The following is an 8734-nucleotide window of genomic DNA, read 5'->3' on the forward strand; positions in this document are numbered from 1 at the left end:
TCGGGGAAGGTCAAAAATTACATGTCTACAACTGCCCCTCTTTGACTGGAAACATGAAGAGTTTTCAGACAAAGAACGACAAGACATGTTTTTTGACCCGACCCTTATTTAAAAAAGAATTGAACTAAAAGAAAGGAGAACATGACCAAGTCCTGATTTTGGACAACCTACATATCCCGAGTTATAAGGGAATCATATCACATGTACTTCAAAAGTGAATGAAGTGATGGAGTGTGGAGAGGATGAGAGAGTCGAGTGAGATACCATTCCGTTGAGGTTCTAGTCTGCGGTCCTGTTATTACATCAAATCAAAATTAAAAGAACTAAGCAAGCCTATCAGCTATGAGTTACAAGATTCCTATATATATGTCTACTGAAGCTTGATCTTGATTCTTGAATGGTTCTTCATGCAGACTTTTGATTTGAACTTTGATGCTTGCTAGCTGCAGGTGCTAATTCATTCTTCCACGACTTCTTTGGATCAAGATCGGATATGTAGTTCTCGCAACTTCAACCATGTCTTGAGAAGTTCACATCTTTCATCTGCTTCTGCATTTGGATTTACTTTTTCTTCTTTTTTTTTCATTATGGATTGACACTTCTTCTTTTGGTCGCCTTGGACTGTTGACTCGCATCTTGAGGCGAGATTATGCTACTTCTAACTTGAATTGAATTCTGAAATGACTTCCTTCGTTCTTCAGGTGGGCGCCTGCTACTAACTTGAAATTTGAAGTAACCCTGAAAAGAATTTTCTCGTCCTCCAGGTGGTTGCCTGCAATCAAAACAATAAAACAAACAAAACTTTCTACCCCAGTTTGCACTAGGAATATTTCAGAGTTTCTAGCAAAACTGTAAATCACCTATGTTATTGATTCAATGATGAGAGCAAAACTAAAGACCCGATAGAGATGTGCATCTCCTATGAGTAAAACCAAGAAAATTTGACTAGCAAATTCATCAGATTAGGTCTTCTATCTTACGAGAAAGATTCATCAGACTAAGATTTTGATCCTAGGAGAAAATTCATCAGACTAGGTCCTTTTTTTGTTATCTTAGGAGAAAGATTCATCAGACGAATATTTTGATCCTAGGAGAAAATTCATCAGACTAGGTTTCTTATATTAGGAGAAATATTCATCAGACTAAGACGTTTATCCTAGGAGAAAGATTCGTCAGACTAAGGCTTTTTATCTTAGGAGAAAGATTCATCAGGCTAAGATTTTTATCCTAGGAGAAAGATTCATCAGACTGGGGCTATTTATCTTAGGAGAAAGATTCATTAGACTAAGATTTTTATCCTAGGAGAAAGACTTATCAGATTAGGGCTTTTTATCTTAAGAGAAAGATTCGTTAGACTAAGACGTTTATCCTAGAAGAAAGATTCATCAGACTAGCGCTTTTTATTTTAGGAGAAAGATTCATCAGACTAAGATTTTGATCGGGAGGAAAATCCATCAGACTAGGATGTATTACCATAGGAGGAAAATGTGAGGATCAATGACAAGATTTTAAGCACACTAGCAAGACAAATAAAAGTAATGCTTTGAGAAACTTCCCTTTGTCGGATCTTCTCCTCTCTTCTTTTTCTCTATTCTCTTTTTTTTTCTTCCTTTTTTTGGAACTATTTTCCTTGCACTGCTTTGTTCCTATTTCAAATAAAGAAAACTTTGTTAGTTTTAATAGTGGTGGTCGGTTTATGGCCTTGAGTCTTGGGCAGCTTGGCTTTTGCTTAATCAGCTTGAGTCGGTTTCAAAAGACTTTTGCTCTACATCAACCCTCATTGTTTCACGCTCAGTACCATTTGTGTTTTGTGGCTCAAACAGCCTTATCCCAAATGGAGATCTTTGCTTAGGTGACCTTTTTTGATATCTTGAATTATTTCTTGCTTTTGAGCAATTTGTTTGTTAGAGAGAATCACAAGTTATCTTTGCTTGTGTCAAGTAGGCTGACAAGAGTCTTTTTTGGGGGGAAGCCTTTGCATGAATCCTCAAGGCATGTTAACTGTAACACCTGAGTATGCTGGCCAAATTTACTTTGTGCAACTAAAAAGTTGGTAGCAGATTTTCAAATCATTTCTTGCTTGTTTTGGTAAGGACTGACTCAGAGTGAAGGACACAGTAATGCAAAGAAACAATATTAACAAGATATGCCCCTATCGACAAGGACATAGGGAAGATTTTTTTTTCTAATAACTAGCCTTAATGATCACGACATACATTTTGGACTTAACGGTCGATCTATCAAACTAATCCAATCTTTCTTTTTACCATTCTTATGACCTTTGAAGTCGAGCTTGTTCGTGCTAATCCTTTGCATCAGCTTCACGACTCACTTTCGACTAGTGGTGCCCCGAGAGATTTTTACCTACAAGTCTCTCTTATTTATTTATTTATCTCTATTTACCGTTGCTATATAGTGCCCGTGAGGATTTTCACTAGTAAGACTCTCTCATTTTTCTTTTTCTTTTTCTTGTGTGAGCAACTTGACACTGTTCTATGTCGCATGACCACCATTGCTCATTGCATGCTTCACTTGGCATTCTTGAAGGCATATCGGGAGGTCTTTATTTGGAAGGTTTTTGGATAGGGTTGGAAAGATGGGTCGGCATGAAGGCTCAAAGTAGACTCAAAATGAAGGGTTGTAGACCTATAACTGTTGGAATCGACTCTTTCAAAAGTGAAATAAAATTTTTGCCCCAGTTTCAGATAGTGAGGATTTTTTTAGATTTTTTTTGAATTCTTATTTGGCTGGACCGAACCGTGTAAGGCTGCCTACGTATCCTTTTTAAGGAATCAAGTCGAACGTAGTTCAAACATCTGACCTAACCAAATTTTTCTTTATTTCTTTCTATTTTTTTCTCTTTTGTTTTTCTCAAAACAAGTTGCCCCAGCCTCTATTTTTAAAGGCATGGACAATTGACTGTTCTTTTCTTCTTTTTCTTCATTTGAACTTTCTAAGAATTGTCACAGTTTGTACTCTTGGGGCATGGACTTTTCTTTTCAATTTTTTTTGTTTTTTGTTTTTTTTTTTGTTTTTTGTTTTTGACTTTAAACTTGATTCCAAAAGAGAGTAGGCAAAGAAAATAACACAGGCTCAAAAGGCGTAGAGAAGGGTATAAATTATTTGGATAGCAGAAAAAGGGTCTTCCGGCCTCGAGAATGCCAATCATAGTATCCTTTCATGATCACAACATTGATGAGCATATCTGACTTCTTGGTGTGTCATGGTTGAAGAAAATTTTCCATCCATTAATCTCAAACTTTCCACCAAACTTCAATAGGTTCTTCCTCAAACCCGATCTTCACAATGATTTGAAGGCGAATTTTAGTTGAGCTTAATTCCAAAGTGTTTCGACTCTTTATTCATCCTCAAAAATATCTTTTTCTCAGTTATCCAATTCAAGATTTAACCATTTTTTCTAAGATCTGGCCGAAAATTCCGCATGCATATCATGTCACTAGAGCTAGCGGGGAAAGAACTAAACATAGAATAACACTAAAGGATATACTGTATTTCATTGAGTAAAGGATGGAAGGTTTTAACAACAAGGCAAATAGCATAAAATCCGAATTACACCCCTAAAATAACCCGGATAATGAAAACAACAACAAAACAGACAGACAAGACTCACACAAACAGAATAGAGAGATAGAAGGGCTTGACTCAATAAAACAAATAAAATTTGAATCACAACTCTGAAATAACCCAGATAATAGAAAAAATATCAAAACAAGCTACCAAGATTCCTTCCTAGTGAGGAAGAAATGACTTTTCAATTGCCAAGCTTAACATTTAGCCACAAATTTGCTCATTAGAATCACCATGGCCTTCTTCAATTTCAGTTGTCAAGTTCCCGAGAGGATTCTCATACTCCATGTCACCATGCATCATCCCCACAAAGTGTACATCATCATGTGTAGGTAAAGGATTCTGCGTGATATTCTGGACGTCACTGTCTTGGATCACAATCAGTTTGTCCTGGATCATCCTTTCTATTTCTCTTTTCAAATCCTGATAGCTTTCGACATTGTTCCCCTGGGCATTGGAATGGTATTCTCACCTTTTAGAAGGGTCAAAGCTTCTTGCACGCGGGCCCACATGATTTAGATGAATAGGTGCAATCAGATCATGTTGCTTTAATTTCTCAAACAAGCTTGCATAAGACTCTCCTATTGGTGTTTCAACCTTTGTTTACCTTTATACTCCTGGCTTGGATGTAGGTTATGGGGCACTTGAAAATTTTGTGGAGGCTGGTGGAGATTTTGTGGTGTTGGTGCTCACCTTCTAGGGTGTCGTGATGGCTGGACAACATACTGGGGTGGAGCAACAGAGTATTGTGGGCTCTCAGGGGAATCATCAGAAAACAAACGAGGCTGATCATACCTTCGAGATGTTCTTCTAGGACCTCTTCTCGACCCTGATGTCATCTTGATTTCTTCAACCTTCTCATTCGCGCCACTAAAATTACCAGATTCAATTTGAACAACCTGAGTTGTAGCTTTGAGAGTTGCTTGACTTATAATTTTGCCTGTCTTAAGGCCATTCTCTACCATTTCTCCCATTTTGATTGCTTCCGAGAAGGATTTGCCAACTACGGACATCATGTTTTGAAAGTAAACTGGCTCTTGAGCCTGAATGAAGATAGTGATTAGCTCGTGGTCATCCATGGATGGCTTAACTCTAGCTGCTTGTTCTCTCCATTTAATGGCATATTCCCTGAAACTTTCAGTTGGTTTCTTCTTCAGATTTGAAAGAGAATTACTGTCCGGGGCGATGTCGATGTTATTTTGGAACTGTTTGACAAAGGCCTGGGCCATGTCATCCCATACATACTATCAAGATATGTCTTGATCTATAAACCGTTCGGAGGCTACACCCGTAAGGCTTTTCCCAAAATAAGCCTCAGTAATTCGTTATTTCCTCCCGCACCTCTAAGTTGATTGTAATAACTTTTTAGGTGGGATATGGGGTCTCCATGTCCATAATACTTTTCAAATTTGGGAGTCTTGAAACCAAGTGGCAAACGAACATCGGGGAACATACATAGATCCTTGAAGGCAACACTCTTCTGACCTGCCAGACTTTGCATGTTTTTCAACTATTGTTCTAAGCTTTTCAGTCTTTGGGTTATTTTTTCTTGTGCTATCTTTCGGGTAGGCTTCTCAATCTTTCAGTAAGATCAAATAGGTACAAGTGGTACTCAGGAGAGTGGTATTGTTCTTGCTGGGTAGCAAATTGTGACTCATGAGTTTTCCTCTGCACCACCATCGGCTGTGGTGGTGAAGACGGGCATAACTATAGTGGTTGTCTGATTGATTGTCAATGGAACACTTTGAGAGTGTGCAACAGAAGTTCCAGATATAGTCATACAATTAGGATAAAGCTGTACCTAAATGGATATATTTGATCAGACAATGAAACCAGAGGGGTAGTAGTCGAGATGGGTGTAAACTCAAGGAAAACGTAAGAAAAGGGTGGTCCTTGACCATTGGCCCATGCTTGACATATTTCAGACATTTGTTGTTTCAGTATTCTATTCTGCTCAACCATAGTAGACTCTTGTTGAACCCTCTGAACCGACCACGTCAAATTTTCTTCACAATTCAAATCAAAAGACACGTTAGAATGGACTCAGTTGGTCCTTATTATTATCATTCTTTCTTCTTCTTCTTCTTCTTCTTTTTCACTTTCATTTTTCAAAATCATTCGATCGAACCTGATGTGGGTTGCCTACGTATCATGTGGGAACATAAATCAGATCTTGCGTAGTTCAGAAAAATTAGGAATAAAATAAATAAATTAACTCTTTTTTTTGGATTTTGCATTTTTTTTTCAATTTCCAAAAGAAAGACTTATAAAAAAGAAAGAAAATATTTTTGGATTTTGAATTGTTTTTTGAAAATTCAAAAAAAAAAAAACTTCTAAAGAAGAAGGAAAATATTTTTGAATTTTGAATTTTCTTTTCAATTTTTGAAAGAAGAATGAAAATATTTTTGGATTTTGAGAAGAAATTAAAAGAAAATATTTTGGATTTTTACAAATTGGAGTCTAAAACAAAGACTTTTTAAAGAAGAAAGCAAAGGAAAATATTTTTGGAATTTTTGAAAATTGTGGTCCGGGACCGATGAGGTTTGCCTACGTATCTCACATCCGGTAAGAGTCAGACCCCTGTAGTTCAGGAAGATTAGATATGGGAAAGAATTTAACAAAAACACCGAATTGGAGAAAACACATTTTTTGTCTTTTTTGAAAAATGATGAGACATGTAAAATCTTTTTGGATTTTTTTTCTCATTTTCTTTTGGAAAATGATGGGAAAGTGCAAAATCTTTTTGGAATTTTTTTTTCTTTTTCATTTTTTTGGTCTTTTCTTGAAAAAGTTGTGAAAGAAAAATATAACTGGGCCCTACTTGCTTAATCTTTATATTTCACCCTCTTTTCTTTTTCATTTACCCTCAACCCTCATTGGTCCGCCAAATGACCCATTTACCCTTAAAGAATACAACATGTAGCATATGGATGATTAATTATCTTTTTGGGCCATGGGCCCGTTTTGACATAATTTGGATAGGCCTCCTAGAAAGGGACACGGTGCTTGGGACCGAGCCCTACCAAGTGTAAATACATGATGCAAATAAGCATGACCTAAAGGCTGACCTAAGTTTGGGGTTCACTAGACAAGGCAATTCGGGGTGGCACGTTGTCGACGGTGGCTGCTCTAACTGTTCGCCCACTCCACGCTCCCACGCCACCCCCTAAATAAATGGGTGACTCACAAAAAGGCCGTGTACGCTCAAACGTACTCCGGAAGACTTGTTGTAGAAAAAAGATTCATGGTTATGCAAATGATGACAGTTTATAAAGCAGTAAACATATAGAAAAAAGCGATAAACAAATAAATGACAAAACAAGAAATAAGACAAACAAACCAAATAAACAAAACGAATAAAGAAAACAAACACATCAACTAAACATCCTAAAGGCCAACAAAATCAAGTATCAGCTCGAACCTACAACTCCCCAGCAGAGTCGCCAAAGCTGTCACACCCTTTTTTTTTCACCTCACTTAACCCTCTTTAAAATAATAAAAAGATTTGTAAAGCTCAAAAGCGTTTTTCAATTAGAAAGTGACAAAAATTTGTGTTTCGAAGGATTTTTCAAAGTCGCCACCTGACATTTGGTTTCAGTGTGTCAGGTCACCATTTTTTTTTTGAAATAATAATTTTCCTTCAAAACACGTTTGACTCTTAAACCAGCTTGCACTAGAGATTCAAGTTCGGGGGTTCATTTGACTCAGAGAGAAGGTGTTAAGCATTCCCCGAGTCCCGTAAAAGTCACGGTTGCGTACTCGATCTAGTTGGATTTTAAAATATTCAAATTGAGGCAAAGAATACAGAAAAAAATAATAAACACAAAAGAGGCTAGAGGTCGTTCCCTAATAATTAAAGAAAATAAAAATAAAAATAAAAGTACTAAAAGTTCTATACTACGCTAAGCTAATGGTCCATCGATGATGCCTTGGCCTCCGTTTACATTCACTTCGGAGTATACCGCGGATAAAAATATATACAAAATTCACAGGGCATTCCCCTGAGAATATCCATGTGTTGTCGTCCTAAACATACTCCTAGCGGGTAAATAATGAAACAAAAACAATAAGATCTAAAATCCAATTTTCTTTTAAACATGTCGAGCCCAAACCCAATTTAAGATGACGATACCCCTAGCCATTGGTTCAATATAATCACATGAACTTATTTTTTCATACCTATATCTTGCTTAACTTTAGGTGATACATGCAATTCTAAAGTTAATTGGTGACTTAAGATATATCTGAATCCTATAGATGATTAAACATGCATCATAGTAGATTAATATCACCAAAACAGCACATACTGTCAAAAAGAAAATGAGATAGATAAAGAATTGGACCTCAAGGTTGAATCTCCTCAATAGATTAGTGAAGAACCTCCAAGCAATACGATCAGATGGCTACAAATCGTAAAAATGAAACCTGCAAAAACTCTTTGATAGGGATAATTGGACCGCCAACGACTGGAACCAAATGGAACCGCTAACCGGTGTTCGACCGGTGACTTCGCCTTGGACCCCGACGACCTTGACTCAAACTAGAAACTCTATGGATCGGCGGTTTTCGACTGATTTTCGCGAGTTTGATGGGGTTTTGGAGTGACTAGCGATATTTCACAGTTACTGTGACGTGGGTGTTGTGGGTGTTGTGGGTGTAGCTCGTGATTGTTCGGATGGTAGGGGTGTGGCTGGTTTAAGAGTCCTTCATGGGTGACTATTATTGAATCTTTACTGAGGAAGATTGTGTATAACAATGGAGCTTCAAGGTGATGGAGAGATGAAATAGGCGGCCGAGTTTTTTCCGATTGTTGTTGCCGCCCTCCTCCTTTGTGAAGTTGCTAGTTTTTTTATCCCTACTGTTTGTGCCCCTTCTGTATTTATTCCTCTGTCCAAAGCTATATTAGAAAGCAAGAAAGTTTACGTGAGGGATAACGTGCCGTGACCTTCCAGGAAGGTGCATTATATGGATTAGAGCAAGGAAAATTAGGCTAAAGTGAGTTTGTTTTGTGAAAATGACTGCCACAACATTTGTTTTTCTTAAAAAAAAGACTAAAAAAATCTTATGGGATCTTCTTTCTTGAATTAACTGGAAGATAACTTGGAAATACCAAAATACAACTAGTTAAGTGATTTAAAAGTAAATA

General features: G+C 37.2%; 1 long non-coding RNA gene across 1 annotated transcript; it reads right to left on the bottom strand.

Moving 5' to 3' along the window:
• Positions 1-234: 234 nt before the first annotated feature.
• Positions 235-8527, bottom strand: LOC138888755 (uncharacterized). The gene is made up of 2 exons (XR_011406212.1): positions 7932-8527; positions 235-772 (listed from the first exon to the last, which is right to left on the bottom strand). It is a non-coding gene; the product is annotated as an uncharacterized lncRNA (long non-coding RNA).
• Positions 8528-8734: the final 207 nt, after the last annotated feature.

This window comes from Nicotiana sylvestris, chromosome 3 (assembly GCF_000393655.2).
Source record: "Nicotiana sylvestris chromosome 3, ASM39365v2, whole genome shotgun sequence".
Classification (NCBI taxonomy): domain Eukaryota; kingdom Viridiplantae; phylum Streptophyta; class Magnoliopsida; order Solanales; family Solanaceae; genus Nicotiana; species Nicotiana sylvestris.